A 16,919-nucleotide genomic window follows, 5' to 3' on the forward strand; every position below is an offset into this window, starting at 1 on the left:
GGAGAAGCAGGCGGGATTAGGAAGGAGGAGGAGCGGGAGGAGGCGGGATGGAGGCGGAGGCGGGGGAGGAGGAGCGGGAGGAAGAGGAGCGAGCGAGGAAGAGGAGGAGCAGGAAGAGGAAAAGCAGCGGGGGCAGCGCGGGGTCGGCGGGCGCTGTGTCCGCCGCGGCGCCGGGAGCATCCCGCAGGTGAGCGGGGAGGGGGAGCTGGCCCCAAATGCCTCGGGGGTTGCCCCAAGCCTTGGGGTCGCCGTCCTTTTCAGCCTCGGGCAGGAAGGGGCGGGTGAGCAGCAGCTCCTCGGGGTAGGGCAGGTCCGGGGCGGCTCTGGGGGTGCGGCCCCGCTCTCGGGGGGCTTCTGGCTCAGCAGCAGCGTCGTGAGGGCGCGGCCGGAGCCCTCGGAGGTGAGCTGGGCGGGCCCCCGGGTCGGGGGGTTGAGGGGAGGGGGCTCGGGGGAGGCTTGGGAGGTGATGGGGGGGTTTCTGTGGGGATTGAGGGGTTTTGGGAGGGGTGTTTAGGTGTAACTGGGTTCCTTTTGGTGGTGACTTAAAGGGGGTGTGGGGGTTTGTGGCGATTGTAGGGGTTGGAGGAGGGGTTCTGGGGGTTTGGGGGAGGGGTGTGTTTTTTTGTTGTCTCCCAATGTGGCAGCGCCCATAGATGGGAATTGGTCCCTTTGTGGCAGGTCTTTATTTGGGGGGGGGATCACTATTTGTCAGCCCTGTTAGACTTGTTAGGGTCCAATTTTGTCATCGTGTTTGGGGTTATTATTTGGCATCCTCCTTGCCTTTAACAGCTCTCTTTCTGGCATCCCCCTCTGGAATCACTATGTGGCAGCCCCCATTGATTTGATAAGCTCTCTTTGTGGCAGCTTGTTGAGGTCACAATTTGGCAGCCCCCATTGACTAATTTAGATCCCTTTCTGGCAGCCCCCCCAGACTCATTATTTGGCACCCCATTGATTGTAACGGGTCCTGTTTTGGGTTTGGGGTACCTGAAGGAGCAGCCCCAGTGTGCTGGGGTGTTTGGGGGGCTTTGGGGGGGTTTGGGGTACGTGCAGGACCAGCCCCAGCGCGTTGTGGTGTCTCGGGGTGCAGACCACCTTTTTCCCCTCACTTTTCCGGCCCTTTTCCCCTCACGTTTCTCGCCCTTTCCCCTCACGTTTCTCGCCCTTTCCCCCTCACGTTTCCCTCCCTTTTTCCCCTCACGTTTCCCGCCCTTTTATTCCCCTCACGTTTCCTGCACTTTTATTCCCCTCACGTTTCCCACCCTTTTTTCCCTCAGAAGCTCACCCCAAATCCCTCGGGGGGTCCCCAAGCAGCGTTTTCCTTTGGGGGGTGTTTGGAGCTCGCAGCTTCCAGAATGGAGCCCCAAATCTCTTTGTGGGTCCCTGGCAGGGTTTCATTTTGGCACGGGGGCGATGTTTGGATCCTTCGGGACCCCAAAGCTGAGCCGCAAATGGCCCTTTGGGGGATATTTTGGGGGCTCGGTGCCGGTGCCGGGGTGGGAGGGGGACATCGGTCTTGGGGTGCCCCGGGAGAGCGGTGGAGGGGAACGCCGGGAGCCCCGGGATGGGGTGAGGGGAGAGGGGCGATCCCGGAGCTGGGGGAGCCCCGGCAGCCCGGAGAGGGGGAGAGCCTGGATAAGGGGGGGACCCCTGGGATTGCTGGAAGCCCGGAGCAGAGAAGCAGGGGAGAAGGGAGCCCTGGGAGCCCCAAAACCCCCCGGATCATCCCTGAGTGGGACCCCAGAGCTGGGGGAACCCCAGGAGCCACGGGACCCCGATGAGGGCAGGGAAAGGAGAGTCCCAGAAACCCAAAGTGGAGAGATCAGAGAGGGGCAACTGGTGGGAGGGTTTTTGGGCTGAATCGTGGTGGTTTGGGGTTTTTCATGGACATAAAAGCCCCCGTGACTCCCGGAGATGGACCTGGGCAGGAGGAACCCTATCCTGGGTTGAGGTGTGTTCTATTACCATCCTCATGAGCCATTGAAATCAGGTGGGGCAGTGTTTCCTTGCCTCCTCCCCCCAGTCTATCTTGCTGTTAATGGCCCATCCTTGTCCTGCCCCATGACTCAGAGATAACTGCCTCCGGACTATCTTCTGTTAATGAGCCTAATCAACACTTGGCCTCATGACTCATTACCCCATTGTGAGATGCTGCACCCAGAGGGAGGAACCAAGCGTCCCATCGTGGATATAATCTGAGACTGAACACCAGAGACATCCCTTCTCCACTGGATTTCCAGAGGACAGGAGCTACAGAGCCACCACCGGACCTTCTGAGGAAGAGAAGACCTTTTTTTTTCTCTACAGGATCACTGCTTCAGAGGAGTGCAGCCACCATTCTACCAGACTGCTACCAGCACCCTGCCTTACAGGGACTCAGGTTGTATTTTGACTCTGTCAGTTTGAACCAGTGTTTTCTTTTAGTCCTTCTTTTTTCCCTTTCCTTTAATTTCGCCCATTAAATTGTTATTCTGACTTGCTGCCTCCCACTGGTTTGTTTTCAAACTAGTACAAACCCCCAGCCCAAGGCACTCAGCCCTTGTTTTTCCCCCCAGACCAGGATTTGTCATTCCCGAGGCGTGGCCGGATGGAGGAGGAGGAAAAGGCCCGGAGTTCCCCCACGAGGAGGGGCTGCAAACGCAGCCCAGAGAGATCCAAGGAGGAAAGAGCCGCCCTGGGCCAGGAAGGCGTCCGGAGATCCAGGCAGAGCTCAGAGGTGGGGGAGAAGGCTCAGGGCGGGGAGCAGCCCCACAAGTGCTTGGAGTGTGGGAAGAGCTTCAGGTGGATCTGCAAGCTGAGGAAACACCAGAGGATCCACACCGAAGACTGGCCCCACAAGTGCTTGGAGTGTGGGAAGAGCTTCAAAAACAACTCCGAGCTGAGCCAGCACCAGAGGATCCACACTGGGGAAAAGCCCTACAAGTGTGGGGAGTGTGGGAAGAGCTTCAGCTCCAACTCCTACCTGGTCAGCCACCAGAGCATCCACACTGGGAATTGGCCCCACAAGTGTGGGGAATGTGGGAAGGGCTTCAGGATCAGCTCCCTGCTGATTAAACACCAGAGGATCCACACTGGGGAAAAGCCCTTCAAGTGTGGGGAGTGTGGGAAGAGCTTCAGCTCCAGCTCCAACCTCGTCAGCCACCAGAGGATCCACACCGGGGAATGGCCCTACAAGTGTGGGGAGTGTGGGACGGGCTTCAGCCAGAGCTCCCACCTGGTCAGCCACCAGAGGATCCACACTGGGGAAAAGCCCTACGAGTGTGGGGAGTGTGGGAAGAGCTTCAGAGTCAGCTCCAGCCTGATTAAACACCAGAGCATCCACACTGGAGAGAGGCCCTACGAGTGTGGGGAGTGTGGGAAGAGCTTCAGAGACAGCTTCGTCCTGACTGAACACCAGAGGATCCACACTGGAGAGAGGCCCTACGAGTGTGGGGAGTGTGGGATGTCCTTCGGCCACAGCTCCGACCTGAGGGTACACCAGAGGATCCACACCGGGGAAAAGCCCTACGAGTGTGGGGAGTGTGGGAAGGGCTTCAGGACCAGCTCCTCTCTAAAGGGACACCAGAGCATCCACACTGGGGAAAAGCCCTACAAGTGCTTGGAATGTGGGATGAGCTTCAGAAACAGCTCCAAGCTGCTGAGACACCAGAGCACTCACACTGGGGAATGGCCCCACAACTGCTTGGAATGTGGGAAAGGCTTCAGCTACAAATGCCAGCTGATTAAACACCGGAGCATCCACACCAGGTAACGGCGCTACAAGTGTGGGGAGTGCGGGAAGGGCTTCAGCCGGAGCTGCCAGCTGATGGAACACCAGGTGACCCACACCGGGGAACGGCCCTTCGAGTGTGGGGCGTGTGGGAAGAGGTTCCAGAGCAGCTCCCTCCTCCTCAGACATGAGCGCATTGCCACGGATGAGAGGCCCTTCCGCTGCCCCGACTGCAGGAAGGGCTTCAAGCACAGCTCCACCCTCAGCAGGCACCGGCGCCTCCACAGCAGGAGAGGCCCCAGGAGAGCCCCGAGTGCGGGAAGAGCTTCTCAGAGATCTCTCCTTTGGCCCGACACCAGCAGAGCCATCGGTAAGGGCAGCCCCGCGAGTGCCCCGAGTGCGGGAAGAGCTTCGTGCGCTGCTCCAGCTCCATCCCCCGTGGGAGGGTCGGCGCTGGATGATCCCCAGTGCCCCCCGTGGGGCAGAGCCCTGGTGACCCCCGTTCCGGGTGATCCGCGCTGGGTGGGGGGAAGGTGTTGGAGAGATTTCTTTGCCTTCTCCTTGTGCTGCTGGGATTTGGTTGGGAATAAATTCCCTCCGTGTGCCCAGGCTGGCTCTGGTGTGCCCGTGCCCGTTGAAAGGGTTCAAATCATTGTAGCTGTGCAGGTATAAGCTACAGGGTAAAAGTTAGCAAGTATTGGCCACAAGCTTAAGGCACAGGATGTAACTTGACAAGAAACGGGGAACAACCGTCGCAGAAATGATGACCAAAGCTTGCTGAGAGCAGTCGAGAAACTGCTGAAACTGCAGCCCAGGAGAGACTGCGCGTGCCTGGGGGAGAGAGGGGCAAAGAGAAAGTGCAAAGGGGGGAAGGCTGTGGCAGCTGGGGGGGGGATGGGGGTGGGGAGGAATTTTTATGACCTGTTGTGGTTATGATCTGTTCCCAATAAAGCTTCCCAGTTCGGCCCGGTGCCGTTCATTGTTGGGCAGTGGGGAAGGACTTGGGGGGAGCCGCGATTGGGGGGGCCGCGATTGGGGGGTGCAGATGCCTGGGAGTGATCGGGAATGGGGACCCCCGTGTGTTCCCCCCGTGTCACCCCGCTCTGGGGGGCCCTTGGGAGGCAGCTGAAGCCCACCAGGGCAGCCAGCGAAGCGCAAAAGGCGGCGGGACCCCCCTGAGAGGAAGGAGCGGGAGAAGGGCGGAGAGAAGAGGAGAAGCAGGCGGGATTAGGAAGGAGGAGGAGCGGGAGGAGGCGGGATGGAGGCGGAGGCGGGGGAGGAGGAGCGGGAGGAAGAGGAGCGAGCGAGGAAGAGGAGGAGCAGGAAGAGGAAAAGCAGCGGGGGCAGCGCGGGGTCGGCGGGCGCTGTGTCCGCCGCGGCGCCGGGAGCATCCCGCAGGTGAGCGGGGAGGGGGAGCTGGCCCCAAATGCCTCGGGGGTTGCCCCAAGCCTTGGGGTCGCCGTCCTTTTCAGCCTCGGGCAGGAAGGGGCGGGTGAGCAGCAGCTCCTCGGGGTAGGGCAGGTCCGGGGCGGCTCTGGGGGTGCGGCCCCGCTCTCGGGGGGCTTCTGGCTCAGCAGCAGCGTCGTGAGGGCGCGGCCGGAGCCCTCGGAGGTGAGCTGGGCGGGCCCCCGGGTCGGGGGGTTGAGGGGAGGGGGCTCGGGGGAGGCTTGGGAGGTGATGGGGGGGTTTCTGTGGGGATTGAGGGGTTTTGGGAGGGGTGTGTTAGGTGTAACTGGGTTCCTTTTGGTGGTGACTTAAAGGGGGTGTGGGGGTTTGTGGCGATTTTAGGGGTTGGAGGAGGGGTTCTGGGGGTTTGTGGGGGGGCGATGTTTTTTGTTGTCTCCCAATGTGGCAGCGCCCATAGATTGGAATTGATCCCTTTGTGGCAGGTCTTTATTTGGGGGCGGGGATCACTATTTGTCAGCCCTGTTAGACTTGTTAGGGTCCATTTTTGGCATCGTGTTTGGGGTTATTATTTGGCATCCTCCTTGCCTTTAATAGCTCTCTTTGTGGCATCCCCCTCTGGAATCACTATTTGGCAGCCCCCATTGATTTGATAAGCTCTCTTTGTGGCAGCTTGTTGAGGTCACTATTTGGCAGCCCCCGTTGACTTGAATAGATCCCTTTCTGGCAGCCCCCCCAGACTCATTATTTGGCACCCCACTGATTGTAACGGGTCCTTTTTTGGGTTTGGGATACCTGAAGGAGCAGCCCCAGTGTGCTGGGGTGTTTGGGGGGCTTTGGGGAGGTTTGGGGTACGTGCAGGACCAGCCCCAGCGCGTTGTGGTGTCTCGGGGTGCAGACCACCTTTTTCCCCTCACGTTTCCCGCCCTTTTTCCCCTCACGTTTCCCGCCCTTTTTCCCTCACGTTTCCCGCCCTTTTCCCCTCACGTTTCCCGCCCTTTTTCCCCTCACGTTTCCTGCACTTTTCTCCCCCTCACGTTTCCCACCCTTTTTCCCCTTAGAAGCTCACCCCAAATCCCTCGGGGGGTCCCCAAGCAGTGTTTTCCTTTGGGGGGTGTTTGGAGCTCGCAGCTTCCAGAATGGAGCCCCAAATCTCTTTGTGGGTCCCTGGCAGGGTTTCATTTTGGCACGGGGGCGATGTTTGGATCCTTCGGGACCCCAAAGCTGAGCCGCAAATGGCCCTTTGGGGGATATTTTGGGGGCTCGGTGCCGGTGCCGGGGTGGGAGGGGGACATCGGTCTTGGGGTGCCCCGGGAGAGCGGTGGAGGGGAACGCCGGGAGCCCCAGGATGGGGTGAGGGGAGAGGGGCGATCCCGGAGCTGGGGGAGCCCCGGCAGCCCGGAGAGGGGGAGAGCCTGGATAAGGGGGGACCCCTGGGATTGCTGGAAGCCCGGAGCAGAGAAGCAGGGGAGAAGGGAGCCCTGGGAGCCCCAAAACCCCCCGGATCATCCCTGAGTGGGACCCCAGAGCTGGGGGAACCCCAGGAGCCACGGGACCCCGATGAGGGCAGGGAAAGGAGAGTCCCAGAAACCCAAAGTGGAGAGATCAGAGAGGGGCAACTGGTGGGAGGGTTTTTGGGCTGAATCGTGGTGGTTTGGGGTTTTTCATGGACATAAAAGCCCCGGAGACTCCCGGAGATGGACCTGGGCAGGAGGAACCCGCAGCCCAAGGCACTCAGCCCTTGTTTTTCCCCCCAAACCAGGATTTGTCATTCCCGAGGCGTGGCCGGATGGAGGAGGAGGAAAAGGCCCGGAGTTCCCCCACGAGGAGGGGCTGCAAACGCAGCCCAGAGAGATCCAAGGAGGAAAGAGCCGCCCTGGGCCAGGAAGGCGTCCGGAGATCCAGGCAGAGCTCAGAGGTGGGGGAGAAGGCTCAGGGCGGGGAGCAGCCCCACAAGTGCTTGGAGTGTGGGAAGGGCTTCAGGTGGATCTGCAAGCTGAGGAAACACCAGAGGATCCACACGGAAGACTGGCCCCACAAGTGCTTGGAGTGTGGGAAGAGCTTCAGAAAAAACTCCCAGCTGAGCCAGCACCAGAGGATCCACACTGGGGAAAAGCCCTACAAGTGTGGGGAGTGTGGGAAGAGCTTCAGAGTCAGCTCCAGCCTGATTAAACACCAGAGGATCCACACTGGGGAATGGCCCTACAAGTGTGGGGAGTGTGGGATGGGCTTCAACCAGAGCTCCCACCTGGTCAGCCACCAGAGGATCCACACTGGGGAAAAGCCCTACGAGTGTGGGGAGTGTGGGAAGAGCTTCAGCTCCAGCTCCTACCTGGTCAGCCACCAGAGGATCCACACTGGGGAATGGCCCTACAAGTGTGGGGAATGTGGGAAGGGCTTCAGCCAGAGCTCCCACCTGGTCAGCCACCAGAGGATCCACACTGGGGAAAAGCCCTACGAGTGTGGGGAGTGTGGGAAGAGCTTCAGAGTCAGCTCCAGCCTGACTGAACACCAGAGGATCCACACCGGAGAGAGGCCCTACGAGTGTGGGGAGTGTGGGATGTCCTTCATCCGGAGCGCCTGCCTGAGGGTACACCAGAGGATCCACACCGGGGAACGGCCCTACAAGTGTGGGGAGTGTGGGATGTCCTTCAGGCAGAGCGCCCGCCTGAGGATACACCAGAGAATCCACACTGGGGAAAAACCCTATGAGTGTGGGGAGTGTGGGATGTCCTTCATCCGGAGCGCCCGCCTGAGGATACACCAGAGAATCCACACTGGGGAAAAACCCTACGAGTGTGGGGAGTGTGGGATGTCCTTCATCCGGAGCGCCTGCCTGAGGATACACCAGAGGATCCACACTGGGGAAAAACCCTACGAGTGTGGGGAGTGTGGGAAGAGCTTCAGGACCAGCTTCACTCTGATGCAGCACCAGAGCATCCACACTGGGGAAAAGCCCTACAAGTGCTTGGAATGTGGGATGGGCTTCAGAAACAGCTCCAAGCTGCTGGGACACCAGAGCACTCACACTGGGGAATGGCCCCACAACTGCTTGGAATGTGGGAAAGGCTTCAGCTACAAATGCCAGCTGATTAAACACCGGAGCATCCACACCAGGTAACGGCGCTACAAGTGTGGGGAGTGCGGGAAGGGCTTCAGCCGGAGCTGCCAGCTGATGGAACACCAGGTGACCCACAGCGGGGAACGGCCCTTCGAGTGTGGGGCGTGTGGGAAGAGGTTCCAGAGCAGCTCCCTCCTCCTCAGACATGAGCGCATTGCCACGGATGAGAGGCCCTTCCGCTGCCCCGACTGCAGGAAGGGCTTCAAGCACAGCTCCACCCTCAGCAGGCACCGGCGCCTCCACAGCAGGGAGAGGCCCCAGGAGAGCCCCGAGTGCGGGAAGAGCTTCTCAGAGATCTCTCCTTTGGCCCGACACCAGCAGAGCCATCGGTAAGGGCAGCCCCGCGAGTGCCCCGAGTGCGGGAAGAGCTTCGTGCGCTGCTCCAGCTCCATCCCCCGTGGGAGGGTCGGCGCTGGATGATCCCCAGTGCCCCCCGTGGGGCAGAGCCCTGGTGACCCCCGTTCCGGGTGATCCGCGCTGGGTGGGGGGAAGGTGTTGGAGAGATTTCTTTGCCTTCTCCTTGTGCTGCTGGGATTTGGTTGGGAATAAATTCCCTCCGTGTGCCCAGGCTGGCTCTGGTGTGCCCGTGCCAGTTGAAAGGGTTCAAATCATTGTAGCTGTGCAGGTATAAGCTACCGGGTAAAAGTTAGCAAGTATTGGCCACAAGCTTAAGGCACAGGATGTAACTTGGCAAGAAACGGGGAACAACCGTCGCAGAAATGATGACCAAAGCTTGCTGAGAGCAGTCGAGAAACTGCTGAAACTGCAGCCCAGGAGAGACTGCGCGTGCCTGGGGGAGAGAGGGGCAAAGAGAAAGTGCAAAGGAGGGAAGGCTGTGGCAGCTGGGGGGGGATGGGGGTGGGGAGGAATTTTTATGACCTGTTGTGGTTATGATCTGTTCCCAATAAAGCTTCCCAGTTCGGGCCGGTGCCGTTCATTGTTGGGCAGTGGGGAAGGACTTGGGGGGAGCCACGATTGGGGGGGCCGCGATTGGAGGGTGCAGATGCCTCGGAGTGATCGGGAATGGGGACCCCCGTGTGTTCCCCCCGTGTCACCCCGCTCTGGGGGGCCCTTGGGAGGCAGCTGAAGCCCACCAGGGCAGCCAGCGAAGCGCAAAAGGCGGCGGGACCCCCCTGAGAGGAAGGAGCGGGAGAAGGGCGGAGAGAAGAGGAGAAGCAGGCGGCATTAGGAAGGAGGAGGAGCGGGAGGAGGCGGGATGGAGGCGGAGGCGGGGGAGGAGGAGCGGGAGGAAGAGGAGCGAGCGAGGAAGAGGAGGAGCAGGAAGAGGAAAAGCAGCGGGGGCAGCGCGGGGTCGGCGGGCGCTGTGTCCGCCGCGGCGCCGGGAGCATCCCGCAGGTGAGCGGGGAGGGGGAGCTGGCCCCAAATGCCTCGGGGGTTGCCCCAAGCCTTGGGGTCGCCGTCCTTTTCAGCCTCGGGCAGGAAGGGGCGGGTGAGCAGCAGCTCCTCGGGGTAGGGCAGGTCCGGGGCGGCTCTGGGGGTGCGGCCCCGCTCTCGGGGGGCTTCTGGCTCAGCAGCAGCGTCGTGAGGGCGCGGCCGGAGCCCTCGGAGGTGAGCTGGGCGGGCCCCCGGGTCGGGGGGTTGAGGGGAGGGGGCTCGGGGGAGGCTTGGGAGGTGATGGGGGGGTTTCTGTGGGGATTGAGGGGTTTTGGGAGGGGTGTTTAGGTGTAACTTGGTTCCTTTTGGTGGTGACTTAAAGGGGGTGTGGGGGTTTGTGGCGATTTTAGGGGTTGGAGGAGGGGTTCTGGCGGTTTTTTGGGGGGGCGATGTTTTTTGTTGTCTCCCAGTGTGGCAGCGCCCATAGATTGGAATTGGTCCCTTTGTGGCAGGTCTTTTTTTGGGTGGGTCACTATTTGGCAGCCCTCTTTGATTTAACATGCAGCCTGGATGGGCAATCAGGTTTTGGAGGAACTTGGGAATTAAAAAATGATGGATCATCTTTGGAAGGAGGGTCAGGTCTCTCAGGAGGTATTTAAAAGGGCTGCTAGAGCATGTAGGAAAAGAATTTGGGAGGCCAAAGCTCAGCTTGAACTTAAGATGGCGACTTCTGTAAAGGATAATAAGAAATGTTTTGAGAAATATATTAATGCTAAAAGGAATGGTAAGAGCAAGCTTTGTTCTTTTTTGGATGAGGGAGGGAACTTTGTATCTGCAGATGAAGAGAAGGCAGAAGTGCTTAATGCCCTCTTTGCCTCGTGTTATCCAGGAGGATGCAGGCAGAGAACTGCTGGGATGCTTGGATCTCCATAAATCTATGGGACCGGATGAGATCCATGCCAGGGTGATGAGGGAGCTGGCAGATGAGCTTGCAAAGCCACTCTGCATCATTTCCCACCAGTCCTGGCTCACTGGGGAGGTTCCAGCTGACTGGAAGCTGGCCAGTGTGGTGCCCATGTACAGAAAGGGTGGGAAGGAGGAACCTGGTAACTATAGGCCGGTCAGCCTGGCCTCAGTAGCCGGTAAGGTCATGGATCAGCTTGTACTGAGTGTCATCACACAGAATTTCCAGGACGGCCAGGGTGTCAGAGCCAGCCCGCGTGGGTTTAGGAGGGGTAGGTCGTGTTTGACCAACCTGATCTCCTTTTATGACCAGGTGAGCTGCCTGGTAGACGCAGGAAGGGCTGTGGATGTTGTCTATTTGGGCTTCAGCCAGGCCTTTGGCACTGTCTCCCACAGCATACTCCTGGAAAAGCCGACAGCACGTGGCTTGGCCAGGAGCACTCTGCTGGGTCAAGAAGCGGCTGGATGGGCGGGCCCAGAGAGTGCTGGTGAACGGAGCTGCATCCAGCTGGTGACCAGTGACCAGTGGTGTCCCTCAGGGGTCTGTGCTGGGGCCAGTTCTGTTCAGTATTTTTATTGACGACACGGATGAGGGAACGGAGTCCTTCATTAGTAAGTTTGCAGAGGACACTAAGCTGGGAGCACGTGTCAATCTGTTGGGAGGAAGGAGGGCTCTGCAGAGAGACTTGGAACGGTTGGCTAGATGGGCAGAGTCCAACAAGACGAAGTTGAATAAGCCCAAGTGCCGGGTACTGCATTTTGGCCACAAGAATCCCCTGCAGCGTTACAGGCTGGGGACGGTGTGGCTGGACAGCGCCCAGGCGGAAAGGGACCTGGGGGTGCTGGTCGATAGCCGGCTGAACATGAGCCAGCAGTGTGCCTTGGTGGCCAAGAAGGCCAATGGCATCCTGGCCTGTATCAGGAGCAGTGTGGCCAGCAGAAGCAGGGAGGGCATTCTTCCCCTGTACTGGGCGCTGGTGAGGCCGCACATCGAGTGCTGTGTCCAGTTCTGGGCCCCTCAGTTCAGGAAGGACATTGAGGTGCTTGGAGGCGTTCAGAGAGCGGCAACGAGGCTGGTGAAGGGCTTGGAACACAAGCCCTGTGAGGAACGCCTGAGGGAGCTGGGGCTGTTTAGCCTGGAGAAAAGGAGAGTCAGAGGTGACCTTATCGCTCTCTCCAACTCCCTGAAAGGAGGCTGTAGTCAGGTGGGGCTTGAGCTTTTTCACCAGGCAGCAGCTGACAGAACGAGAGGGCACAGTCTCAAGCTGCGTCTAGGGAAATATAGGTTGGATATTAGGAAAAGGTTTTTTACAGAAAGGGTGATAAAAGTGCTGGAATGGACTACTGCCTGGGGAGGTGGTGGAATCAGCATCCCTGGATGTGTTTAGAAAAAGGCTGGATATGGCACTTGGTGCCATGATCTAGTTGAGGTGCTAGGGCACGGGTTGGACTCGATGATCTTGAAGGTTTCTTCCAACGCAGACATTCTGTGAATTCTGTGAATTCTGTGAATTCTGTGAATTCTGTGATTTGATTGGGTCCTTTTCTGGCATCCCGACTGGGGTCACTCGGTGGCAGCCCCCGTTGACTGGAAGAGATCCCTTTTTGCCAGCGCTCGGGCATTCACTATTTGGCAGCTCTACTGATTTGAATAGATCCCTTTCTGGCAGCCCCCCCAGACTCATTATTTGGCACCCCACTGATTGTAACGGGTCCTGTTTTGGGTTTGGGGTACCTGAAGGAGCAGCCCCAGTGTGCTGGGGTGTTTGGGGGGCTTTGGGGGGGTTTGGGGTACGTGCAGGACCAGCCCCAGCGCGTTGTGGTGTCTCGGGGTGCAGACCACCTTTTTCCCCTCACGTTTCCCGCCCTTTCCCCCTCACGTTTCCCGCCCTTTTTCCCCTCACATTTCCCGCCCTTTTCCCCTCACGTTTCCCGCCCTTTTATTCCCCTCACGTTTCCCGCCCTTTTATTCCCCTCACGTTTCCCGCCCTTTTTCCCCTCACGTTTCCCGCCCTTTTTCCCCTCACGTTTCCCGCCCTTTTCCCCTCACGTTTCCCGCCCTTTTCCCCCTCACGTTTCCCGCCCTTTTTCCCCTCACGTTTCCCGCCCTTTTATTCCCCTCACGTTCCCGCCTTTTCTCCCCCTCACGTTTCCCACCCTTTTTTCCCTCAGAAGCTCACCCCAAATCCCTCGGGGGCTCCCCAAGCAGCGTTTTCCTTTGGGGGGTGTTTGGAGCTCGCAGCTTCCAGAATGGAGCCCCAAATCTCTTTGTGGGTCCCTGGCAGGGTTTCATTTTGGCACGGGGGCGATGTTTGGATCCTTCGGGACCCCAAAGCTGAGCCGCAAATGGCCCTTTGGGGGATATTTTGGGGGCTCGGTGCCGGGGTGGGAGGGGGACATCGGTCTTGGGGTGCCCCGGGAGAGCGGTGGAGGGGAACGCCGGGAGCCCCGGGATGGGGTGAGGGGAGAGGGGCGATCCCGGAGCTGGGGGAGCCCCGGCAGCCCGGAGAGGGGGAGAGCCTGGATAAGGGGGGACCCCTGGGATTGCTGGAAGCCCGGAGCAGAGAAGCAGGGGAGAAGGGAGCCCTGGGAGCCCCAAAACCCCCCGGATCATCCCTGAGTGGGACCCCAGAGCTGGGGGAACCCCAGCAGCCACGGGACCCCGATGAGGGCAGGGAAAGGAGAGTCCCAGAAACCCAAAGTGGAGAGATCAGAGAGGGGCAACTGGTGGGAGGGTTTTTGGGCTGAATCGTGGTGGTTTGGGGTTTTCATGGACATAAAAGCCCCGGAGACTCCCGGAGATGGACCTGGGCAGGAGGAACCCGCAGCCCAAGGCACTCAGCCCTTGTTTTTCCCCCCAAACCAGGATTTGTCATTCCCGAGGCGTGGCCGGATGGAGGAGGAGGAAAAGGCCCGGAGTTCCCCCACGAGGAGGGGCTGCAAACGCAGCCCAGAGAGATCCAAGGAGGAAAGAGCCGCCCTGGGCCAGGAAGGCGTCCGGAGATCCAGGCAGAGCTCAGAGGTGGGGGAGAAGGCTCAGGGCGGGGAGCAGCCCCACAAGTGCTTGGAGTGTGGGAAGGGCTTCAGGTGGATCTGCAAGCTGAGGAAACACCAGAGGATCCACACGGAAGACTGGCCCCACAAGTGCTTGGAGTGTGGGAAGAGGTTCGGAAACAACTCCCAGCTGAGCCAGCACCAGAGGATCCACACTGGGGAAAAGCCCTACGAGTGTGGGGAGTGTGGGAAGAGCTTCAGGTCCAGCTCCAACCTGATTAAACACCAGAGGATCCACACCGGGGAATGGCCCTACAAGTGTGGGGAGTGTGGGACGGGCTTCAGCCAGAGCTCCCAGCTGGTCAGCCACCAGAGGATCCACACTGGGGAATGGCCCTACAAGTGTGGGGAATGTGGGAAGGGCTTCAGGATCAGCTCCCTGCTGATTAAACACCAGAGGATCCACACTGGGGAATGGCCCTACAAGTGTGGGGAGTGTGGGACGGGCTTCAGCCAGAGCTCCCACCTGGTCAGCCACCAGAGGATCCACACTGGGGAAAAGCCCTACGAGTGTGGGGAGTGTGGGAAGAGCTTCAGAGTCAGCTCCAGCCTGACTGAACACCAGAGGATCCACACCGGAGAGAGGCCCTACGAGTGTGGGGAGTGTGGGATGTCCTTCATCCGGAGCGCCTGCCTGAGGGTACACCAGAGGATCCACACTGGGGAAAAACCCTACGAGTGTGGGGAGTGTGGGATGTCCTTCATCCGGAGCGCCCGCCTGAGGATACACCAGAGGATCCACACTGGGGAAAAACCCTACGAGTGTGGGGAGTGTGGGATGTCCTTCATCCGGAGCGCCTGCCTGAGGGTACACCAGAGGATCCACACCGGGGAACGGCCCTACAAGTGTGGGGAGTGTGGGATGTCCTTCAGCCGGAGCGCCCACCTGAGGGTACACCAGAGGATCCACACTGGGGAAAAGCCCTACGAGTGTGGGGAGTGTGGGAAGAGCTTCAGAGTCAGCTCCAGCCTGACTGAACACCAGAGGATCCACACCGGAGAGAGGCCCTACGAGTGTGGGGAGTGTGGGATGTCCTTCATCCGGAGCGCCCGCCTGAGGATACACCAGAGGATCCACAGCGGGGAACGGCCCTACAAGTGTGGGGAGTGTGGGATGTCCTTCAGGCAGAGCGCCCGCCTGAGGATACACCAGAGAATCCACACTGGGGAAAAACCCTACGAGTGTGGGGAGTGTGGGAAGAGCTTCAGGACCAGCTCCACTCTGATGCAGCACCAGAGCATCCACACTGGGGAAAAGCCCTACAAGTGCTTGGAATGTGGGATGGGCTTCAGAAACAGCTCCAAGCTGCTGGGACACCAGAGCACTCACACTGGGGAATGGCCCCACAACTGCTTGGAATGTGGGAAAGGCTTCAGCTACAAATGCCAGCTGATTAAACACCGGAGCATCCACACCAGGTAACGGCGCTACAAGTGTGGGGAGTGCGGGAAGGGCTTCAGCCGGAGCTGCCTGTCGGAACTGAAGGCGAGATGATGGTGATGAGGGTGTGGGTTCGGTCGGGCCCGGCTGGAGATGGACGGATGGAGACGTCTCTATAAGCGGGTCTTTGGAGCATGCAGTTTATTGCAGAGGGCGTGGGTACAGAGGCACTGCTTAGAGCTGCCAGCTGCAGCTCCAAGCAGGCCCAAGGTGTAGGAGAGAGAGAGATGAATCAAGAGCAAGAGGCTAAGAGCTAAGAGAGTAAAGAGCAAGAGAGATGAATTAAGAGGAGAGCTGAATTAAGAAGAGTTACTAAGAGCGTTACTAAGAGGAGAAGAGCATTACTAAGAGGAGAGGAGAGTTAAGAGAGCGAGGAGCTTGTTACAATACAATAAATCATCTTCTGTAGTGAATATTCTAATTCTCAGTAGCCAATCTAATACAAGGTACAAATCCTATAGCATTTACATACAGCCTATAAGAGTTATTACATTACCATAGAGTGTTACATTTTAACTTCTAAAAACTACTCCTTGGACCCCTTCTGCTGAGCTAGTAGGGTCTGCTCTGACCCTTGGACCTGTCTGCAAGCAGAGGGGATTGTTCAATCAAGAGGGGATTACCTTCAGCCGGCTATACCATTGTTTTCCAGTTGTTCAGTAACTAAGACTCTATATCTCAAAGATGGCCTTCATTTCGATGTCGCTCACAGTTTTCATATTCCCAAAATCTTTTGTTAGGCAATCATATTTATAAGGCTTTCCTGTTTCATCTTCCCCAACACTGCCAGCTGATGGAACACCAGGTGACCCACAGCGGGGAACGGCCCTTCGAGTGTGGGGCGTGTGGGAAGAGGTTCCAGAGCAGCTCCCTCCTCCTCAGACATGAGCGCATTGCCACGGATGAGAGGCCCTTCCGCTGCCCCGACTGCAGGAAGGGCTTCAAGCACAGCTCCACCCTCAGCAGGCACCGGCGCCTCCACAGCAGGGAGAGGCCCCAGGAGAGCCCCGAGTGCGGGAAGAGCTTCTCAGAGATCTCTCCTTTGGCCCGACACCAGCAGAGCCATCGGTAAGGGCAGCCCCGCGAGTGCCCCGAGTGCGGGAAGAGCTTCGTGCGCTGCTCCAGCTCCATCCCCCGTGGGAGGGTCGGCGCTGGATGATCCCCAGTGCCCCCCGTGGGGCAGAGCCCTGGTGACCCCCGTTCCGGGTGATCCGCGCTGGGTGGGGGGAAGGTGTTGGAGAGATTTCTTTGCCTTCTCCTTGTGCTGCTGGGATTTGGTTGGGAATAAATTCCCTCCGTGTGCCCAGGCTGGCTCTGGTGTGCCCGTGCCCGTTGAAAGGGTTCAAATCATTGTAGCTGTGCAGGTATAAGCTACAGGGTAAAAGTTAGCAAACCTTGGCCACAAGCTTAAGGCACAGGATGTAACTTGACAAGAAACGGGGAACAACCGTCGCAGAAATGATGACCAAAGCTTGCTGAGAGCAGTCGAGAAACTGCTGAAACTGCAGCCCAGGAGAGACTGCGCGTGCCTGGGGGAGAGAGGGGCAAAGAGAAAGTGCAAAGGGGGGAAGGCTGTGGCAGCTGGGGGGGGATGGGGGTGGGGAGGAATTTTTATGACCTGTTGTGGTTATGATCTGTTCCCAATAAAGCTTCCCAGTTCGGGCCGGTGCCGTTCATTGTTGGGCAGTGGGGACGGACTTGGGGGGAGCCGCGATTGGGGGGGCCGCGATTGGGGGGTGCAGATGCCTGGGAGTGATCGGGAATGGGGACCCCCGTGTGTTCCCCCCGTGTCACCCCGCTCTGGGGGGCCCTTGGGAGGCAGCTGAAGCCCACCAGGGCAGCCAGCGAAGCGCAAAAGGCGGCGGGACCCCCCTGAGAGGAAGGAGCGGGAG

At 59.1% G+C, this 16,919-nt stretch overlaps 1 pseudogene; it reads left to right on the forward strand.

Moving 5' to 3' along the window:
• The first annotated feature begins 92 nt into the window (after positions 1–92).
• LOC138101014 (zinc finger protein 721-like) lies at positions 93–15,761 on the forward strand (annotated as a pseudogene).
• The last annotated feature ends 1,158 nt before the right edge of the window (positions 15,762–16,919 follow it).

The sequence above is a fragment of the Aphelocoma coerulescens genome, unplaced genomic scaffold (genome assembly GCF_041296385.1).
Source record: "Aphelocoma coerulescens isolate FSJ_1873_10779 unplaced genomic scaffold, UR_Acoe_1.0 HiC_scaffold_182, whole genome shotgun sequence".
In the NCBI taxonomy this organism is placed as follows: Eukaryota; Metazoa; Chordata; class Aves; order Passeriformes; family Corvidae; genus Aphelocoma; species Aphelocoma coerulescens.